The sequence below is a fragment of the Gorilla gorilla genome, chromosome 21, assembly GCF_029281585.2.
Source record: "Gorilla gorilla gorilla isolate KB3781 chromosome 21, NHGRI_mGorGor1-v2.1_pri, whole genome shotgun sequence".
Classification (NCBI taxonomy): Eukaryota; Metazoa; Chordata; class Mammalia; order Primates; family Hominidae; genus Gorilla; species Gorilla gorilla.
In genome coordinates this window covers 57,981,118-58,003,622 of record NC_073245.2, presented here as the reverse complement: position 1 = coordinate 58,003,622, position 22,505 = coordinate 57,981,118, and the positions used below count along the sequence as shown (strand labels likewise).

General features: G+C 44.6%; 1 long non-coding RNA gene across 3 annotated transcripts; it reads right to left on the bottom strand.

The window, feature by feature from the left end:
- Positions 1-6,799: 6,799 nt before the first annotated feature.
- Positions 6,800-14,532, bottom strand: LOC115931744 (uncharacterized). 3 transcript variants are annotated; one of them, XR_004068197.3, is made up of 3 exons: positions 14,241-14,532; positions 11,844-12,041; positions 6,800-9,282 (listed from the first exon to the last, which is right to left on the bottom strand). It is a non-coding gene; the product is annotated as an uncharacterized lncRNA (long non-coding RNA). The 3 variants fall into 3 exon arrangements; XR_004068199.3 differs by having other exon boundaries at positions 6,800-9,279; positions 14,241-14,531; XR_010132207.1 differs by having other exon boundaries at positions 6,800-8,948; positions 14,241-14,531.
- Positions 14,533-22,505: the final 7,973 nt, after the last annotated feature.

Genomic DNA, 22,505 nt, shown 5'->3' with positions numbered 1-22,505 from the left:
CCTCTTGTTTGTGCTATTTGAAGGCTCAGATGATATGGGAGAGCTAGAGGGTATGTGTGTGCCTGTGGGATTGTACGATTTACATATTTAGGACAGATGGGTAATCCATTCTTTGTGAGGACACTGAAAATGGGTTTTGGTTGGGTGTGGCTAGGGAAGAGATGGGTGGAAGCTAAACTGAGAGTGACTTGCCATAGATGTCTTTCTCAAGCCCTGGTGGGGGTGGAGGTCAGTCTCTTTTAGACCTGCTGACCTTCTTTCTTTTATTGGAGAATGTGGGTTGAGGGTGGAACAAGGGTGAGTGGCTAGTTTTTTTTTTTTTTTTTTTTTGAGATGTAGTCTCACTCTGTTGCCCAGGCTGGAGTGCAGTGGCGCAATCTTGGCTCACTGCAACCTCTGCCTCTCAGGTTCAAGTGATTCTCCTGCCTCAGTCTCCCAAGTAGCTGGGACTACAGGTGCGCTACCATGCCTGACTAATTTTTGTATTTTTAGTAGAGACGGGGTTTCACCATGATGGCCAGGCTTATCTTGAACTCCTGACCTCAGGTGATCTGCCTGCCTTGGCCTCCCAAAGTGCTGGGATTACAGGCGTGAGCCACTGTGCCCAGCCGAGTGGCTAGTTTCTTATAGATGTTGGAATGTTCCCACCTTGGACCTCCTTCCTTGAGAGCCAGCCCTTGGCTCCAAGACAGGCAGTTTGTCCCCTCCAGGTAGCTTTATTTTAGGGAGGGGACATCCCTAGGTTCTTGGGACCAAGATAATTTTTTAAAGTTATGTTTTTTATTTATATGAAATGGATTATATTGTGTATCTTGGAGATCTTTCATGTCATCACGTATATTCTTTTAATAGAACTCTATGAAATGGGTAATTTATTTAACTAGTTATCTTTTTTTTTTTTTTTTGAGACGAAATCTCGCTCTGTCGCCTAGGCTGGAGTGCAGTGGCACGATCTCCGCTCACTGCAACCTCCGCCTCCTGGGCTCAAGCAATTCTCGTACCTCAGCCTTCTGAGTAGCTATGCCTTTGACTGTTTTAGTAGAAACCCTGTCTCTACTAAAAATACAAAAATTAGCCGGGTGTGGTGGTGTGATGATATAATGATTTTTAAAAAAACTATGTGCATGTATTCGAGTTTTTAAATAAACAACAAAATGATAAAACAGTGGAAGAGGGATCTGCCAAAATGTTCAGCAGCCCATCACACAGACACTGGCCCTTCCCAGTTCCCTGCAACATGATCCTGGAGTCATGGATGTTTCTGGGTTGGCCACTGCGAGGTTCATGCCAGCCACTCTTTTTCAGATCAGGCAACATTGACATGTCTACTGTACTCAAAAGAGATAAATGTTCTGAACCAGGTAGAAACCAGAATTTCACATGCCAGGATGAAAACAAGGGGGAGAAGGCACAGACACTCAGCAGTGGCCGGGTGCAGTGGCTCACGCCTGTAATCCCAACATTTTCGGAGGCCAAGGCAGGCAGATCACTTGAGGTCAGGAGTTCAAGACCAGCCTGGCCAACATGGTGAAACCCCGTCTCTACTAAAAATACAAAAATTAGCCAGGCTTGGTGGTGCATGCCTGTAATCCCAGCTACTCAGGAGGCTGAGGCAGGAGAATTGCTTGAACCTGGGAGGTGGAAGTTCCAAGTGAGCCGAGATCCTGCCATTGCACTCCAGCCCGGCCGACAAGAGCGAAACTCCGTCTCAAAAAAAAAAAAAAAAAAAAAAAATCATCAGTATGGTAGAACTTTCAATGAAAAACAACAGTCTGGGAATCCTCTAATATTGCAGAATGATGTTCTGTCAGGGTGGAGAGTGGGACTGGAGAGACAGGTGTGAGCCCCAGGCACAGCTCAGGCTGAGCAATGGGAGAGCTGCTCCTTGCAGACCTTTCCTCCTCGTCTGGAGGCTCACCCTTTCCAGAGGGAGCTACTGACCTGCTTACAGGTAGCAACGTCAAGAGAGATAGAGAGAGAGATAGAGAGAGAGATAGATGTATAGAGAGATAGAGATGGAGATGAGAGAGAGATAGAGATGAGAGAGAGTGCTGAAGGGTTAAATTTGAAAGCTGGCGGTTAAAGGCTGAGCTGGGGCCAAATTCCCACCCCCAGGTCTTTCTGGGCAGCTTTCTCTACTGTTGGACCCTGAACTAAAGAAGCCGTTAGAACCTTTCCTTCCTCAGGGTTTAAGTCCATTTCAGCCTTGGTCCTGGGGTGGAAATGACCCGGGAGCAGGTCTCAGTGGACCGTGATCCTACTCTCTCACCTTGCACCCCGAAATTAGCCTCTGACCAGGTTGAAAAGCCACCCTTCTCCCCCGCCCTGCTCCTCAGCTTCCTCATCGTGGGCAGGAATGTCTGGGGCTCCAGTGTAAGCTGAGAAAGACTTGTTCTTTGACCAGAACCACGCAGCTCCTCCCTTCTCCACCCTGCTTCTTGACCATCTGGTTGTAGAAATCTCAGACTCCATATGTGCCCTTGGCCCCAGCAATACCATGGGCCCCTGCAGCCTCCACTGCTCCCACGGGGGCATGATGTTATTGGTAAGGCGTGTAAGTGGGGTGAGGAAGGCAGGAGGCCCAGAGCGTATCCTGGCAGTGGGTTGCTCTTGAGTTGGGAGAGGTGTCTTTCCTTTCATATGCAAGTTAAGCCTTCTCCTCAAGGGATTGTGTGGAGAAGCCCAGCTTCCTACAGATTCAGAAATATAAACAAAGAAGAGGCCATGTGACTGGAAAGAATTCTTTGCTGGGTGCTTCATGCTCTGCCCACCAGAGGGCAGCAGAGGTCTGTCATAGATCATTTCCAGGCAAGAGACTCAAAAGGGCAAAAGGGCATTCTAAAAGATAAAGTGAGAGCTTGCTATCAGCTGTCTAAGCTCCTGGATCCCGACTGAACTGCACTTAATAAATTAAGACCTAACATTATGCCCTCCGTTTTCATATGATGTGGCATGCTGCTTCATTTCTGGTAACATTGATATGGGGGACATTACCCACTATGTCGTATTAGTGTTTCTTGTACAAAGACACAGGGTCAAATTCCTTGTGGAGCTCAAGATCAAGAAAAAGTTTCTCTCTCTGAGTTAGTGTGAGAATGGGCAGGGAAATAACTTACTGGGCATCGTCTGTCTTTCCAGCCTCTGTGGTAGGGGCTTTCTAGAGCTGATGTTTCCATCTTCACATTGGCTACCAGGGTGCCAAGAGCTCAGGTTTCGGAGTAAGGCCTGGGTCTGAATCTATAATCTTGTGCTGCTTATTAGCTTTGTGTGTATAATAACATTACTACACTGCCTACCTCATAGAATTGGCGTGAAGAGTCCATTATAAAGAAAGCACTGGCCAGGTGCGGTGGCTCACATCTGTAATCCCAGCACTTTGGGAGGCCAAGGTGGGTCGACCACCTGAGGCCAGGAGTTTGAGACCACCCTGGCCAACACGGTGAAACCTTGTCTCTACTAAAAATACAAAAATTAGCTGGGCATGGTGGTGGATGCCTTCCAGCTACTCGGGAGGCTGAAGCAGGAGACTTGCTTGAACCCAGGATTTGGAGGCTGCAGTGAGCTGAGATTGCACCACTGCACTCCAGCCTAGGCCACAGAGGGAGACTCCGTCTAAAAAAAAAAGATTATAAAGAAAGCACTTAGCAGAGCCTGGCACAAAGCACACACTCAATAAATGTTAGCTGTTGTTATTCAGTTTCTCTGACAAAATCGATCCTTCTTGCCACCCTCTTTTATTACTTGTCCTCCCCAACCTTTTTTTTTTTTTTTTTTGAGACAGAGTCTGGCTCTGTCACCAGGCTGGAGTGCAGTGGTGCAATCTTGGCTCACTGCAACCTCCACCTTCCAGGTTCAAGCGATTCTCCTGCCTCAGCCTCCTGAGTAGGTGAGACTACAGGCGCCCACCACCACGCCCAGCTAACTTTTGTAGTTTTAGTAGAAATGGGGTTTCACCATGTTGGCCAGGATGGTCTCGATCTCTTGATCTCATGATCTGCATGCCTTGGCCTCCCAAAGTGTTGGGATTACAGGTGTGAGCCACTGCGCCTGGATCCCCTACCTTTTTTCACTCTTGGTTTAAAGACTTTCATTTTCATGTAACTTGTTTTGTAGTATTTTATTTTCTGTTGTTGTTTTTTGTGACAGGGTCTCACTCTGTCTCCCAAGCTGGAGTGCAGTGGTGCAATCAGGCTCACTGCAGCCTCGACCTCCCAGGTTCAAGTGATACTCCTGCTTCAGCTCCCTAAGTAGCTGGGATTACAGATGCGCACCACCATGCCCAGCTAATTTTTGTATTTTTTGTAGAGACAGGGTTTCACCAAGTTGGCCAGGCTGGTCTCGAACTCCTGGCCTCAAATGATCCACCTGCCTTGGTCTCTCAAAGTGCTGGGGTTACAGGCGTGAGCCACTGCACCTGGCTGTTTTATAGTATTAAGTTCCTCCTTGAGTCTTGTTTGGAAGCAGGTGAGGGCAAAGGTAAATGAGAGGTAAGTTCCAGTAGAATACTTGGGCAGAAAGAAGCATCCAGAGCAGTACTCTTTCACAGAAACATAATGCAAGCCATGTATGTAATTTCAAGTTTTTTAGTAGCTACATTAAAAAACTAAACAGTGGTCTGGGCACAGTGGCTCATGCCTGTAATCTCAGCACTTTGGGAGACTGAGGTGGGAGGACTGCTTGAGCTCAGGAGTTCAAGACCAGCCTGAGCAACATAGCAAAATCTTGTCTCTACTTAAAAAAAAAAAAAAAAAAAGTCAGTCAGGTGTAGTGACATGTGCTTATAGTCCCAGCTACTTGGGAGGCTGAGGTGGGAGGATCACTGGAGCTCAGGAGATTGAGGCTGCAGTGGGCTATGATTGTGCCACTGCACTCTGGCCTGGGCAACAGAGCAAGACCCCATCTCAAAAAAAAAAAAAACCCTAAAAAGTTTGATGGTTTCTCAATAAGTTAAATGTGGAATTACCATATGACCCAGCAATTTCACTCTTAGGTATATACCCAAAAGAACTAAAAACAGGTATCCAATGGCTAGGTGTGATGGCTCACACCTGTAACCCCAGTACTTTGGGAAGCTGGGGTGGAAGGATCGCTTGAGAACATGAGTTTAACACCAGCCTGGGCAACATAGTGAGACCCTTGTCTCTACAGAAAAATTAAAAAAATAACCAGGGTGTGGTGGCATCATAACTGTAGTTCTAGCTACTCAAGAGGCTGAGGTGGGAGGATTAGTTGAGCCCAGGAATACAAGGCTGCAGTGAGCTAAGAAGGTGCCACTGCACTCCTGCCTAGGTGATAGACCCTATCTCTGAAAAAAAAAAAAAAAAAAAAAAAAAAAGAAAAAAAACCCAAACCAAAACCAAACAAACAAAACCCCTAGATGTTCAAGCAAAAACTTGTGAACAAATGTTCATAGAAATAGAAACAGGTGGACAATAGCCAACAGGTGGAAGCAACTCAAATATAAACTGGTGAATGGAGAGACAAAATGTGGTATATCAATACAATGAAATATTAATTCAGCCATAAAAAGGAATGAAGTACCAATACATTCTATAACATGAATGGACCTTGAAAACATGCTAAGTGACAGAAGCCAGTCACAAAAGGCCATATAATTCCATTTATATGGAACATCTAGAATAGGCAAATCCGTAGAGACAGAAGTACATTAGTGGTTGCCAGTGGCTGGTTTTAGATCCTTGCACAGGCTGGTCAATGTGCAGATTCCCCAATCCCATTCCAGATATTTTGATTCAGTAGGTCAAAGATGGGTTGGGCCAAGGGAACTGCTTGTTTATGTGTTTATTCAGAGCAATATTTAAAAAAAGCCCTCAGGGAATTCTAATGTGTGGTCTGGTTTGGGGATCTCTGAATTAGAAGTTCATGAAAGTCCCATCAGCAGCTCTAAGAATCTGTAGCCCAATTCAGTAATTTTCTTTTCTTTCTTTTTTTTTTTTTTTTTTGAGACAGAGACTTGTCGCCCAGGCTGGAGTGCAATGGTGTGATCTTGGCTCATTGCAACCTCTGCCCCCTGGGTTCAAGCGATTCTCCAGCCTCAGCCTCACAAGTAGCTGGGATTACACCCACCATTAGCCACCACGCCCAGCTAATTTTTGTATTTTTAGTAGAGACAGGGTTTCACCATGTTGGCCAGGCTGGTCTCGAACTCCTGACCTTAAATGATCCACCAGCCTCGGCCTCCCAAAGTGCTGGGATTACAGGCGTGAGCCACTGTGCCTGGCCCAATTTAGTAATATTATTAATGATCATTCTTCCTTTACCTTTCTCTTGTTTTTCAGCTTTCCTGCAATTTCTGAGCTGTCTATATGCTTAGGATCACAAGTCTTTTTTGTTATTCTTTTTCTCCTCCTCACCTTCCTCCGTCTCCTTTTTATTTTTTAATTTGTTGTTTTTAAAATAGGATGCATAAACATTTTTGAGACATTTAAACAGTACAGAAAAGTTCAAAGAGGTGTGAATGACGTAAAAGAATATTTGTGTACACTGAAGAAGCAATGAAAAAAATTGCTATCTGAAAGATGGTTGAAGAGGTTTTATTTTTTTCCTTTCAACTTGTATTTTACTTTAAAGGGATTCATATGCAGGTTTGTTACACGCACCAATTGTGTGTCTTGGGGATTTGGTGTACAGAAAATTTTGTCACCCAGGTAATCAGCATAATATCAGATAGGTAGTTTTTCAATCTTCACTCTCCTATTGCCCTCCACCCTAAGTAGGCCCCAGCATCTATCATTCCCTGGTGATGACATTTGAAACCATCAAGATCGCTAATGCACCAAAAAAAAAAAAATTCAAAGATCTCCCAACCCATAGGTGACCATTGTTAACATGCTTGTGAAGGTCCTTCCAGACTTGCTTTATGCATATATGCAAATGTCGATATGGGTAGAATCATCCTGTAATAGGCTTTTGTTATTCAACAATATAATAGATAGATATGATTTTTAATTGTTAAGGTATTCAATGTTTAAATATTTACTTATTTATTAATTTAACATGGCTCTGGAACTCTGTAGCTATTGCTTGCCCTGTTTTCCATGATCTTTGCCAAATGGCTTCGAAGGCTTTTACATTCTTTCTTTTTTTTTTTTCTGAGACAGGGTCTTACTCTGTCACCCAGGCTGGAGTGCAGTGGCTCAAACATGGCCCACTGCTGGCTTGACTTCCTGGGCTCAAGCAATCCTTCTACCTCAGCCTCCGAAGTAGCTGGGACCACAGGCATGCACCACCACACCTGGCTATTTTTTCAGTTTTTGTAGAGATGGGGTCTCGCTATGTTTCCCAAGCTAAGGTTTTTACTTTCAATCTTAGTTTGGTTAAACCAGCAGGTGTATTTGATGACAAAGCCTCCATTCCTTCTGCAACACTTTTCGGCTTGCAGATAGATTGTTATTTTTTGATATATATATCAAGAAATATATATATGTATTCTTGGTTTTAATTTTTAGGTTCTTCCATTGTGCTGTACTTCATTGTATAGGTTACATCTTTCCATGTTCAATACTTTCCCAGTTTTAATATTTTTTCCTTTAAACATAGGCTTCTCATTCCAGTACTCTCTCACCTGAGGCCAGATAATATAAACAACTCAATCTCTTCTCTCTCGTTTTCCTCTTCCTTCTTAGCATTGAAACTCAAAACCAGAGCAAGCCTGCCCCACCTGATGGCCCAGAACATCAGGGTCCCAAATAATGAACTGTTTAAATCACTTGATGCAAAATGAAACACTTATACTGAAATTAAAACAGTTTCTTTCTAGTTTTCTTGACTGCAAATTCTGGTTAAGTTCATTCAAGCTGAACTTGTCAGTTACTTGCTGATGCTTGAAGTGTGTGCTTAGCCTAGCAGCTGGGTAAGCCTGCCCTGCCCTGGAATGGAGCCCTCCTCTAACTGGATGGTTGGGCGTAAGGGTTCTTGGTTACCATCAACAGAAAGATACTGGCTAACTTGGGCAAATGACAGTGAGCTGGAAGGAAACTGGGGCTCGTATGATTTATGCAAAGCTAGGGCTCCATGGTAGGGAATTGACAGCACTCTGGAGGGTCAAGAGGGAGGAAGCAGGTCATCTAGGCAGGACGAGTTGGGTCACAGTGACGCTGCTGTGACAGCGATGTTCTATTTCTCTTTCCCCCTTCTCTCAAGATTGAGACTTCCTGAAAGAGGGAGAATGTATGTAATTACTCATTCAGGGTTTTGCAGCCTTGGTCCTATTAATATTTTGGGCTGGATAATTATTTGCTGTGAGGGGCCATCCTGGGTACTATATGATGTTTAGCGGCAGCCCCGGCTGCTTTTCACTAGATGCCAGTATCTCTCCCTGTCATTTGTCACAAACAAATATGTTTCCAGATGTTGCCAAAATGTCCCCTGGGGGGCAAAATCACCCCTGGTTGAGAACCTAGAGAAAAGAATTGCTTCTCTGGCTTGTTTGGGTTAGTAGGCACCTGAAATCAACCCTCACGACAAGACATAGAATAGGGGAAGAGAATTCTTGAAAGGAAATAGGCTGCTATTAGGAAGGAGAAAGGGATACTTAACATCTCACTATGAGTCTTTAGAGCCATATAGATTCCTGAAGGGTATTTCACATTTTATGAGTAGCAGTCGTAGATGCAGAAGAAACCTTGATTCGCAGTAGCCAGGGAAGTAGATCTCCTTTCCTGACAGCTCCTGATTTTTCAGACTACAACTTGTGAAATGAGAAAACAAATCACCAGAGTTGTTAAAATGCAAATGCCAATGCAGTAGGTTTCAGGTGGGTCTGAGATTCTGTATAAATAACAAGCTTCCAGGTGGTGCTGATGCTGCTTTTTTTTTTTTTTTTTTTTAAGTATTCTTTTCATGCACGTCCATGTGAAGAGACCACCAAACGGGCTTTGTGTGAGCAACAAGGCTGTTTATTTCACTTGGGTGCAGGCGGGCTGAGTCTGAAAAGAGAGTCAGCTAAGGGAGATAAGGGTGGGGCCATTTTATAGGATTTGGGTAGATAAAGGAAAATTACAGTCAAAGGGGAGTTGTTCTCTGGAGGGCAGAGTGGGGGTCACAAGGTGCTCAGTAGGAGAGCTTTTTGAGACAGGATGAGCCAGGAAAAGGAATTTCACAAGACAATGTCATCAGTTAAGGCAGGAACAGGCCATTTTCACTTCTTTCGTGGTGGAATGTCATCAGTTAAGGCAGGAACCGGCCATCTGGATGTGTACGTGCAGGTCACAGGGGATATGATGGCTTAGCTTGAGCTCAGAGGCCTGACATTCCTGTCTTCTGATGTTAATAAGAAAAATAAAACAAAATAGTGGTAAAGTGTTGGGAAGGCGAAAATTTTTCGGGGTGGTATGGAGAGATAATGGGCGATGTTTCTCAGGGCTGCTTCGAGCAGGATTAGGGGCGGCATGGGAACCTAGAGTGGGAGAGATTAAGCTGAAGGAAGATTTTGTGGTAAGGGGTGATATTGTGGGGTTGTTAGAAGAAGCATTTGTCATTTAGAATTATTGGTGATGGCCTGGATACAGTTTTGTATGAATTGAAAAACTAAACGGAATAAGAGAAGGAGAAAAACAGGTATTAAAGGACTAAGAATTGGGAGGACCTAGGACATCTAATTAGAGAGTGCCTAAGGAGATTCAGCATAGCCTTGCCAGCAAAGATTATTTATTTACTTTAAGAGTTAAGAGTGGCGGTTTGGGGATAGTACCAGGGGATATCAGCTGTGATGGTTTGGAGAAACAGTGTAAACTGGCAGTGTAAACAAGAGCAGGGCATGTATGAGTAGTTGAGAACAGTGAATAGGAGTATGACTAGACAGAAGATAGTAGGGATGACAAGTGTTTTGGGGCACAGTCTAAGTTGGTCTGGTATCTGGAATGAGACTGGGGCCTAATAAAAAGGAGCGTCTATACAGGAGCTTAAATGGGCTGTACTTTGTAGCATTCCGAGGACAGGCCTGAATGCTGAGAAGCGAAAGTGGTAAAAGTATTGTCCAGTCCTTTTTAAGTTAGTGGCTGAGCTTGGTGAGGTGTGTTTTTAATAGACCATTAGTCTGTCACTGACTACTAAGAGCCTGAAAAACTGCTTGGCTGATTTGACTAATAAAGGCTGGTCTGTTATCAGACTGCATAGAGGTGGGAAGGCTAAACTGAGGAATTATGTCTGACAGAAGGGAAGAAATGACTGTGGTGGCCTTCTCAGACCCTGTAGGAAAGGACTCTACCTATCCAGTGAAAGTGTCTACCTAGACTAAGAGGTATTTTAGTTATCTGACTCGGGGCATGTTGAGTAAAGCTAATTTGCCAGTCCTGGGTGGGGGCAAATCCTCGAGCTTGATGTGTAGGGAAGGGAGGCGGCCTGAATAATCCCTGAGGAGTAGTAGAATAGCAGATGGAACACTGAGAAGTTATTTCCTTGAGGATAGATTTCCACGATGGAAAGGAAATGAGAGGTACTAAGAGGTGGGCTAGTGGCTTGTACTATGGCATAGCCTGCCTTTGCTGGTGTGTGGCGATTAGGCCTGGTGGAACCGCCAGTCAATAAATCAAGCATGATCAGGTGAGGAACAGGAAAGAAGGAAATATGGGGAAATGGGGTGAATGTCAGGTGGATCAGAGAGATACAGTCATGGGGGTCAGGTGTGGTATCAGGAATAATGTGGGAGGCTGGATTGGAGTCCGGGCCAGAAACAATGGTAATTGTGGGAGACTTAACAAAGAGTGAGTACAGCTGAAGGAGCCGGGGAGCAGAAAGTATATGTGTCAGGTGTGAGAAAGAAAACAGATTCTGGAAGTTATGAGAAGTGTAGAGAGTGAGTTGAGCATAGTTTGTGATTTTTAGGGCCTCTAAAAGTATTAAAGCAGCAGCAGCTGCTGCACGCAGACATGAGGGCCAGGCTAAAACAGTAAGGTCAAATTGTTTGCACAGAAAGGCTACACGGTGCGGTCCTGGCTCTTGTGTAAGAATTCTGACTGCACTAACCATGCCTAGGAAGGAAAGGAGTTGTTTTGTAAGGGATTGAGGTTTGGGAGATTAATCGGACATGATCAGCAGGGAAAGCACGTGTGTTTTTATGAGAATTATGCCGAGATAGGTAACAGATGAGGATGAAATTTGGGCTTGACTGAAGTAATGGGGGCTGTCTGTGAAGTCTTGCAGCAGTATAGCCCAGGTAATTTGCTGAGCCTAATGGGTGTCAGGGTCAGTCTAAGTGAAAGCAAAGAGAGGCTGGGACGAGGGGTGCAGGGGAATAGTGAACTAATCTGTAAGACTTGTCCGGTTTTTGGACAGGTAAAATGGGGAATTGTAAGGAGAGTTTATAGGTTTTAGAAGCCCATGCTGTAGCAGGCGAGTGATAACAGGCTTTAATCTTTTTAAAGCGTGCTGTGGGATGGGATATTGGCATTGAGCAGGGTAAGGGTGATTAGGTTTTAATGGGATGGTAATGGGCATGTGATCTGTTGCCAGGTAAGGAGTGGAGATGTCCCATACTTGTGGATTAAGGTGGGGGGATATGAGAGGAAGATGTGAAGGAGGATTTGGGTTGGGGAGAAGGGTGGCAATGAGATGTGGCTGTAGTCCAGGAATAGTCAGGGAAGCAGATAATTTGGTTAAAATATCTCAGCCTAATAAGGGAACTGGGCAGGTGGGGATAACTAAAAAAGAGTGAATAAAAGAGTGTTGTCCAAGTTGGCACCAGAGTGGGGGAGTTTTAAGGGGTTTTGAAGCTTGGCCGTCAATACCCACAACAGTTATCAGGGCGAGGGAAACAGGCCCTTGAAAAGAAGGCAACGTGGAGTGGGTAGCCCCCATATCAATTAAACAGGGGATGGACTTACCCTTCACTGTGAGAGTTACCCGAAGCTCAGCGTCCATGATGGTCCAGGGGGCTTCCGAGGTGATCGGGCAGCGTCAATCTTCAGTCTCTAAGCTGAGCAGATCTGGGAAGGAGTCAGTCAGAGAGCCTTGGGCTAGAGCTTTAGGGGCTCTAGGAGTGGCTGCCGGGCGAGCTGGGCAGTCTGCCTTCCAGTGGGTCCCTGCACAGATAGGACATAGCTTGGGAGGAATCCTGGGCTGCGGGCATTCCTTGGCCCAGTGGCCGGATTTCTGGCACTTGAAGCAAGATCCTGATGGAGGAAGTCCCGTAGGAATGCTTGTCTGCTGCGGCTTAGGTGTGTGCGGCTTAGGCATTTTGAAGTTCTTGTGTGCTGGAGGTGTGGCTGGGTTTTTTCTCACAGCAGAGGCAAGTAATTGTAACTCAGAAATGCGTTGCCGTCTGGCTGCTTCCTCTCTATTATTGTACACCTTGAAGGCGAGGTTGATTAATTCCTGTTGTGGGGTTTGAGGGCCAGATTCTAATTTTTGAAGTTTTTTCCTAATGTCAGGAGTGGAGTGGGTGATAAAATGCATATTAAGAATAAGGCGGCCTTCTGGCCCCTCTGGGTCTAGGGCGGTAAAGTGTGTAAGGGTTGCTGCTAAGCAGGCCATGAACTGGGCTGGGTTTTCATCTTTACCTTGGGTAGTTTCTTTAAGCTTGTCATAATTAACAGCTTGTAAGCTGCCTTTTAAAGCCCTTCAACTAGGCAGGAAATCATGTAATCTCGCCTAGCCGTACCTGGGGAATCTGCCTGATAGTTCCACTGGGGGTCCTCTTGGGGAACTGCTCTAACGCCTTCCTGGAGGTCAGGTTCATGAAGCTGGCAGTTATCAGTGTGAGACTGGGCTAGAGAAAAAACTCTTTCCTGTTCATCTGGGGAGAGGGTAGAAGTCAGGATGACATTTAAGTCACTCCAGGTTAAATGGTAGGACAGAGTTAGATATTGGAATTCATGTATATGTTTAGTGGGGTCTGATGAGAAAGAGCCTAAATGCTGACTGATCTGAGAGAGGTCTGATAGAGAAAAAGGTACATGTACCCTGACTATGCCTTCAGCTCCAGCCACCTCTCTAAGAGGAAATTGCTGGGCAGGTGGGGAAGAATTAGTTGCAGAACTAAACTGTAAGCTGGACCGGGTGTGAGGAGGGGAGGTGGTAGAAGGATTATAGTGTGGAGGAGTGGAGGCTGAGGAGGAATTGGGACTTAGCTCGGCCTGGCGACAAGCAGCCTGGGGAGGAGGGGAAAGGTCGGATGGGTCTGTAGAAAAGGAAGACTGGAAAGACTCAGCAACACTTGGGGTTGGGACTGAGGGGACAGGTGGGAGGGAAAGAAGGAGGATTTGGGAGGAATCGTATTGGGAACAGAGACTAGGGAGGGAACGAAGTGTGAAAAATGCCTGGACATAAGGCATCTCAGACCATTTGCCCATTTTTCCACAAAAATTATTTAGGTCTTGTAGGATGGAGAAATCGAAAGTGCCGTTTTCTGGCCATTTAAGCCATTGTCAAGTTTGTATTGGGGCCAAGTGGTGTTGCAGAAGAAAATAAGGTGCTTAGATTTTAGGTCAGGTGAGAGTTGAAGAGGTTTTAAGTTCTTAAGAACACAGGAAGGGAGAAGGAGGAGGAGGAATGGAGGGTGGAAGGTTGCCCATAGTGAAGGAGGCAAGCCCAGAGAAAAGAGAGAGTTGAGACACGGAGGGAAGGGGTTCAGGGGTTCTTACCCTCCAGAAAAGCGGGAAAGGGGTTGGGGCACAGAGATACAAGGTCGGGGTGCAGAAATAAGGGATCGGGGCGCAGAGATATAAGATGTTGGGGTGTGGAAATAAGGGATCGCGGAGCAGAGATATAAGGGGTTGGGGCATGGAAATAAGGGATCGGGGCGCAGAGATATAAGGGGTTGGGGTACTTGCCCCTCCCCTAGAAAAGCAGGACTTGCCGCTAAGGGTGAAGGAGAAGGGGTTGGGGGTTTCTTGCCCCCCAGAAAGGCAAAGAAGAGGTAGAGAAACAGAGAGAATGGGTTGGGGTACTTACCCTTCCCCAGAAAAGCGGGACTTGCCACTAAGGGTGAAGGACCAAGGCAGGCATCTCTGCGTGGTCTGACACCTCTGAAACCTGGGTGAATAATCAGAGGCATCCCTGCAATGATTAAACACCAAGGGAAGGCTGCCTTCCCTAGTCTGTGACCGGTGCTGGAGTTTTGGGTCCACAGATAAAACGTGTCTCCTTTGTCTCTACCAGAAAATGAAAGGAATTGAAATTAAGAGAAGGGAGAGATTGAAGTGTGGCACCAAGATTGAAAGGAGAAAGAGGTGGAAGGATAGTGAGGGAGTTGGAGGAGAGAGTAAAAAGAGGCTGCTTACCCAATTTAAAATTGGTGAGATGTTTCTTGGGCTGGTCGGTCTGAGGACCTGAGGTGGATCTTTCTCACGGAGCAAAGAGCAAGAGGACAGGGGATTGATCTCCCAAGGGAGGTCCCCCAATCCGAGTCACGGCACCAAATTTCATGTACGTCCGTGTGAAAAGACCACCAAACAGGCTTTGTGTGAGCAATGTGGCTGTTTATTTCACCTGGGTGCAGGCGGGCTGAGTCTGAAAAGAGAGTCAGTGAAGGGAGATAAGGGTGGGGCCGTTTTATAGGATTTGGGTAGGTAAAGGAAAATTACAGTCAAAGGGGAGTTGTTCTCTGGAGGGCAGAGTGGGGGGGCGGGTCACAAGGTGCTCAGTAGGGGAGCTTTTTGAGACAGGATGAGCCAGGAAAAGGAATTTCACAAGACAATGTCATCAGTTAAGGCAGGAACAGGCCATTTTCACTTCTTTTGTGGTGGAATGTCATCAGTTAAGGCAGGAACTGGCCATCTGGATGTGTACGTGCAGGTCACAGGGGATATGATGGCTTAGCTTGGGCTCAGAGGTCTGACACTTCTTATGTTACGTTTTCCATTTTTTCTTCCAATCAGTTTTAAAAGATCACAAAAGTAATGCTTGCTTGTTTTAAAAAAAATCAAAATATTTTTTCACCAACCTAATACTTAAAAAAAAATGCAGGCTGGTTACGGTGGCTCATGTCTGTAATCCCAGCACTTTGGGAGGCTGAGGCGGGTGGATCACCTGAGGTCAGGAGTTTGAGACTAGCCTGGCCAACATGGTGAAACCCCGTCTCTACTAAAAATACAAAAATTGGCCGGGTGCGGTGGCTCAAGCCTGTAATCCCATCACTTTGGGAGGCTGAGGTGGGTGGATCACGAGGTCAGGAGATTGAGACTATCCTGGCTAACAAGGTGAAACCCTGTCTCTACAAAAATTACAAAAAAAAATTAGCCAGGTGTGGTGGTGGGTGCCTGTAGTCTTAGCTACTCAGGAGGCTGAGGCAGGAGAGTGGAGTGAAGCCGGGAGGCGGAGCTTGCAGTGAGCCGAGATCGCGCCACTGCACTCCAGCCTGGGTGACAGAGCCAGACTCTGTCTCAAAAACAAACAAACCCCCAAAAAACCCCCACAAAAATTAGCTGGGCTTGGTGGTGGGTGCCTGTAATTCCAGCTACTCTGGAGGCTGAGGCAGGAGAATTGCTTGAACCTGGGAGGCAGAGGTTGCGGTGAGCCGAGATCACGCTACTGCACTCCAGCCTGGGCAACAGAGTGAGACTCTGACTCAAAAAAACAAACAAACAAACAAAAAAACAAAGACAACATCTGTAGAGTAACTTGGTATCTCAACCATGCCTGGCTGTGGGCTGCCAGGCGGGGCCTGAGAGTTCTCACCTAGGCTGGGCCCTGGTGCTAATGGCTGCCTGTTTCACAAGGGACTGCTTCATCTAAGCCTTTCTTTTTCAGGAAGAGGACACCCACCCTGGTACCTGGTCCCTGGCGAGAGGTGAGTGGTGGAGTGGGGTGCCCTGAGGGTTTCCTTCTTTAATTACAGAAAGGAAGCATGTAGCAGGGCAATTGTGTCCCAGGGCTGGAACCGGGGGTCAGAGGGCCCCTGCAAGACCTTGAGGACTGCAGTGCCAGATTGTATCTCAGCTACATGGAAGCCTGGGCTCTGGTGCCCGTGAGCTCCAAGGCCTCCGGTGTCCTGCAGTGCCTCCTGGACTAGGGGGCGCCAAGGAGCCCAGAAATGCTTCTGCAATGGCCAGGAGTCTGTCTGTAAGAATGTCATCTTAAGTTCGTCCTCTTTTGAAACCTCTTCTCTCACAGCCCACCTGGCAGAGGCCTAGGGTCTTTGTTCATCTTCCATTTTTTTTTCTTGTAAACTTTCTGCTTACCTGTCTCTGGCTCCTATCCTTTTAATTTCTGGCACCCAGCCTGATCTCCCTAAGTAGTCTGGGCCTCACTTTTGTGTTTCAGACCGCTAGGATGGTTCTGGCTATACCCAAAAGTGTTAAAATGATTTGTGGCACTGTCAAGACCATTGGGACAAATCCCCTTTGCCCAAGAATGTCTCTTTATTTGAGATATATGTATATATGTGTGTGTATATATGTATCTGTATATATATACACATATATATGCATGTATATATATCTGTATATATATACACATATATATGCATGTATATATATCTGTATATATATACACATATATATGCATGTATATATATCTGTATATATATACACATATATATGCATGTATATATACACATATATATATCTATATATATACAGATATATATACATGTATATATGCACATATATACAGATATATATACATACATATGCGTATATATACACATATATATACGCATACATATATGTGTATATATACGCATATATATATATGTTTTTGAGACAGAGTCTTGCTCTGTTGCCCAGACTGGAGTGCAGTGGCCCAGTCTCGGCTCACTGCAAACTCTGCCCTCTGCCTCCTGGGTTCAAGTGATTCTCCTGCTTCAGCCTCCCAAGTAGCAGGGATTACAGACATGCACCACCACATCTGGCTAATTATTGTATTTTTAGTACAGACACGGTTTCGCTATGTTGGCCAGGCTGGTCTCAAACTCCTGGCCTCAAGTGATCCACCTGCCTTGGCCTTGTGCTGGGACTACAGGCGAGAACTACTGTGCCAGCCAGATTTTTTTTTTTTTTTTTTGGTATTGAGTTGTTTGAGTTTCTTATATATTTTTAATTCCTGTTGTTGCCTTTTTTTTGTAGAGACAGAGTCTTGCTATGATGCCCAGACTGGTCTCAAATTCCTGGCCTCAAGTGATCCTGCTGCCTCTGTCTCCCAAAGTGCTGGGATTATAGGTGTGAGCCACTGTGCATAGCCTAGTCCCTTGTTGATGAGGTAGTTTGGAAATATTTTCTTCCATCCTGTAGCTTGTCTTTTTTTTTTTGAGACAGGGTCTCACGCTGTTGCCCATGCTGGAATGCAGTGCTGTAATCATGGCTCACTGAAACCTCCACCTCCTGGGTTCAAGTGATTCTTGTGCCTCAGCCTCCCGAGTAGCTGGGATTACAGGTGTGCACCACCACATCTGGCTGATTTTTATATTTTTAGTGGAGACAGGGTTTCACCATGTTGCCCAGATTGGTCTCAAACTCTCCACCTCAGGTTCAGGTGATCTGCCTGCCTTGGCCTCCAAAGTGTGGAGATTACAGGGGATTAAAGGCAACTGGCCTTTGCCATGCAGAATTTTTTTTTTTTTTTTTGAGATGAAGTCTTGCTTTTGTCCCCCAGTCTGGAGTGCAATGTCATGATCTCGGCTCACTGCAACCTCCACCTCCCAGGTTCAAGCGACTGTCCTGCCTCAGCCTCCCGAGTAGCTGGGATTATGGTTGTGTACCACCACACCCAGCTAATTTTTTGTATTTTAAGTAGAGATGGGGTTTTACCATGTTGGCCAGGCTGGTCTTGAACTCCTGACCTCAGGTGATCCACCCGCCTCAGCCTCCCAAAGTGCTGAGATTACAGGCGTGAGCCACCGCACCTGGCTGTAGAAACTTATTAATGATGTAATCCCATTTGTTTGTTTTTGCTTCTGTTGCTTTTGCTTTTGAGGTCTTACCCAGAAAATCTTTCCCAAGACCAATGTCCTGACTAATGTTTTCTTCTAGTTTTGTAGTTTCAGGCATTAGATTTCAGTATTTAATCAATTTTTATTTGATTTTTGCATATGGTAAAAGATTGCAATCTAGTTTCATTCTTCTGCATATAGATATCCCGCTTTCTCGGAACCATTTATTAACAAGACTGTCCTTTCCCCAATATACGTTCTTGGCACCTTTGTCAAAAACGAGTTGTCTCAAAAAAATTAGCCGGGCATAGTGGCATGCCCCTGTAGTCCCAGCTGCTGGGGAGGCTGAGGCAGGAAAATGGCGTGAACCCGGGAGGCAGAGCTTGCAGTGAGCTGAGTTCACGCCACTGCACTCCAGCCAGGGTGACCGAGCAAGACTCCGTCTCACAAAAAAAAAAAAAAAAAAAAAAAGAGTTGTCTATATGTGCATGCATTGATTTCTGGGTTTTCTATTCTGTTCCATTGGTCTATGTGTCTGTTTTTGTTCCAATACCATGCTGTTTTGGTTACTATAGCTTTGTTGTATAATTTGAATTCAGGTAGTGTGATACCTCCAGCTTTGTTGTTTTTGCTCAGGATTGCTTTAGCTATTCGGGGTCTTTTGTCGTTCCGTACAAATTTTAGAATTTTTTTTTCCTGTTTATGTGAAGAATGCCATTGGTATTTTAATAGAGATTGTATTGGATCTGAAGGTCACTTTGGATATTATGGGCATTTTAACAATATTAATTCTTCTGACCTATGAACATGGGATATCTTTCCATTTTTTGGTGTCCTCTTCAGTTTCTTTCATTAGTATTTTGTAGTTTTCCTTGTGGAGATCTTCTAATTAATTTTGTCCTAGGTTTTTTTTTTTTTTTTTTTTTTTTGTAGCTATTGTAAAGGAGATTGCTTTCTTGGTTTCTTTTTCAGATTGATTATTGTTAGCATATAGAAATACTACTGATTTTTGTATGTAGATTTTGTATCCAACAATTTAACTAAATTTGTTGATTAGTTCTAAGAATTTTTTGGTGGGGTAGGTTTTTCTAAAAATAAGATCATGTCATGTGTGTCCAAGGCTAATTTGACTTCTTCCTTTCCAATTTGGATGCCCTTTATTTCTTTCTCTTGCCTAATTGCTCTGGCTAGGATTTCTAGTACTATGTTGAATAACAGTGGTGAAAGTGGCATCATTATCTTGTTTCAGACCTTAGTGGAAAGGGCTTTCCGTTTTTCCCCATTCCGTATGGTATTAGCTATGTGCTTGTCACTTATGGCCTTTATTGCATTGAGGTATGTTCTTTCTATATCCAATTTCTTGAGAATTTTATCATGAAGGGATGTTGAATTTTATCAAATGCTCTTTCACAATCTACTGAAATGATCATATGGCTCTTTTGATTCTGTCGATGGGGTGTATTACGCTTATTGATTTGTATATGTTGAACTATCCTTGCATCTGGGGATGAATCCCATTTGATCATGGTGAATGATCTTTTTTTTGAGACAGAGTCTCGCCCTGTTGCCCAGGCTGGAGTGCAGTGGCACGATCTTGGCTCATTGCAGCCTCCACCTCCTGGGTTCAAGCGATCCTTATGCCTTGGCCTCCTGAGTAGCTAGGATTACAGGCATGCGCCACCTCCCTGGCTAATTTTTGTATTTTTAGTAGAGACAGGGTTTTGCCATGTTGGCCAGGCTGGTCTTGAACTCCTGGCCTCAAGTCATCCACCTGCCTTGGTCTCTTAATCTCCCAAAGTGCTGGGATTACAGGCGTGAGCCACCATGCCTGGCCACAGGGTACTTCTTGCCTTGTAGAATGAGTTTGGAAGTATTCCCTCTTCAATTTTTTAGAATAATTTGAGTAGAATTTGTATTAATTCTTCTTCAAATATTTGGTAGAATTCAGCAGTAAAACCATCAGGTCCTATGCTTTTCTTTAAAGAGATACATTTAATTTCTGCTTTCATCTCATTACTCATAGTTGGCCTGTTTAAGTTTTCTGTTTCTTTATGATTCAATTTTGGTAAGTTGTATGTGTCAAATAATTTATCTTTTTAGTTTTCCAATTTGTTGGTGTGTAGTTTTCCATAATAGCCTCTAATGATCCAGGCCGGATGCGGTGGCTCACGCCTGTAATCCTAGCACTTTGGAAGGCTAAGGCGAGTGGATCACCTGAGGTCGGGAGTTCAAGACCAGCCTGACCAACATGGAGAAACCCTGTCTCTACTAAAAATACAAAATTAGCTGGGTGTGGTGGCACATGCCTGTAATCCCAGCTACTCAGGAGGCTAAGGCAGGAGAATCGCTTGAACCCGGGAGGTGGAGGTTGCAGTGAGCTGAGATCGTGCCATTGCACTCCAGCCTGGGCAACAAGAGCAAAACTCCATCTCAGGGGGAAAAAAAAGTCTCTAATGATTCTTTGTATTTCTGCGGTATCAGTTGTAATGTGTCCTTTTCATCCCTGATTTTATTTATTTGGTCTTCATTTTTTTCTTGGTTAGTCTAGCTAAAGGTTTGCCAGTTTTGTTATCTTTTCAAAAAAACAACTTTTTGTTTTGTTTATCTTTTGTATTACAATTTTTTTTCTTCTCCCCACCACCTTTTTTTTTTTTTTTTTTTTTTGAGACAAGATCTGGCTCTATCACCCAGGCTGGAGTGCAGTGGTGCCATCTCGGCTCATGCAACCTCTGTCTCCTGGCTGAGGCCGTCATCCTACCTTAGCCTCCCAAGCAGCTGGGACTACAGGCATGTACCACCATGCCTTGCCAATTTTGTATTTTAAGTAGAGATGGAGTTTTGCCGTGTTGTCCAGGCTGGTCTTGAACTTGTGAACTCAAGGAATCTGCCTGTTTTGGCCTCCCAAAGTGCTGGGATTACAGGCATGAGCCACTGGACCTGGCCTTTTGTATTATTATTATTATTATTTATTTTTTGAGGTGGAGTTTCGCTCTTGTTGCCCAGGCTGGAGTGCAATGGCATGATCTTGGCTCACTGCAACTTCTCCCTCCTGGGTTCAAGTGATTCTCCTGCCTCAGCCTCCCAAGTAGCTGGGATTACAGGCATGCGCCACCACACCTGGCTAATTTTGTATTTTTAGTAGAGATGGGGTTTCACCACGTTGGCCAGGCTGGTCTCGAATTCCTGACTTCAGGTGATCCACCCACCTTGGCCTCCAAAAGTGCTGGGATTACAGGTGTGAGCCATCGGGCCTGGCCATCTTTTGTATTTTTTTAATAGACAAGTTTTGCTGTGTTGCCCAGGCTGGTCTCAAACTCCTGGCCTCAAGTGATCCTCCTGCCTTGACCCCCTAAAGTTCTGGGATTATAGTCGTGAGTCACTACGCCTACTCTTTGGGGCTTTTTAAACAAGAAATCAGAATCTTCTTAAACCACTTTTAATTTCCATCTCATATGTAATGGGATCTTTTCCTTTCAGTTTCTCCAGTGGTAAGATATGACTCAGGGGAAGAGGCTAGAGTCAGAACCAAAATCTTTTCATTCTGTCTTTGGTTTGTACTCTGAGGTATTGGTTTATATTTTTATCTTTGTTACTCTTCTATCTGTGACTTTCTCCTCAAAATATCTCACTTTAATGTGAAACCCACTTGGGTTTCTTGTGGATTTGTGTCCTGTATTAGTCCTTGGGTATGTGGTTTTCTATGAAGGTCTGCAATGCACATATATCTTTGGGCCTTTTTACTAATCTTTGTGGGTAATTATAAAATATTCCTTCAGCACTACAGACAGTACACACATACCTTTTTCTTAGATGCAAATATAGGATTGATTGAGAAAGAAACTTGGGCAATTACTCAAGTGCCCAGAAGAAATCTGAAAACTTGAGGCTAGAATGAACTTTGGGTCATCATTGTCGGTAATTCTTTGTCTCCAGAGAATATTTTACTTATATTAATTCTTTGGACTAGACTATAGTTTTGAAAGACTTAAAAAATTGCACTTGAATCTTGTTTATGTAACACTGTTTTTTACAGTAATCAGAGGAAGGAAAATCTTCAGAATCCATGAATAGGCACCATGACATTCAGGCCCAAGACACAGCATGGTCTGAGATTCTAGACTTTGCCTCAATACCTAGAAGCTACCAGAACATTCTTGTTTCCTTTGTCCCTTTTTTGCACAGGAGTAATTCCTGGAAGCAGAACTAGGTGACATCTTTAACACATACTTTTTGCTAATTCCCATGATTTCTCCTAGGATATGCCCATAATTCAGGATTAGGGGTTGCCAGTGTTGAGATCGAGCTAGAATACCCACAAGTGGCTTCACTCTGAGCTTCAGTTCATTCTACTGTTTATGGCCCTTAGAACACTGGCATAAGCTATTCATATCAATAGATTCATTTGTGAGGCTTAGTCCTTGACAAGAATATGAATAAGACAGAGAAGAAGGGAGTGGCCCTTCATGCTCTGAGAGTAGAGGTTCACTTTGGTTCAAGACTCATAGCTCTCAGCTGTAAAGTCACAGTTTCCATATGGCTTGTAGCTGGGGCACTGAAGATATTTCCCTAGAATATGATCACTTTTGTGGGTTGAATGCCCTTTGATTTGGAGCAGGTGAAAGAATTTAATAATGATTATCTTGGTGCCACCTACATGCAAATCCCACTGAGGTCAGTG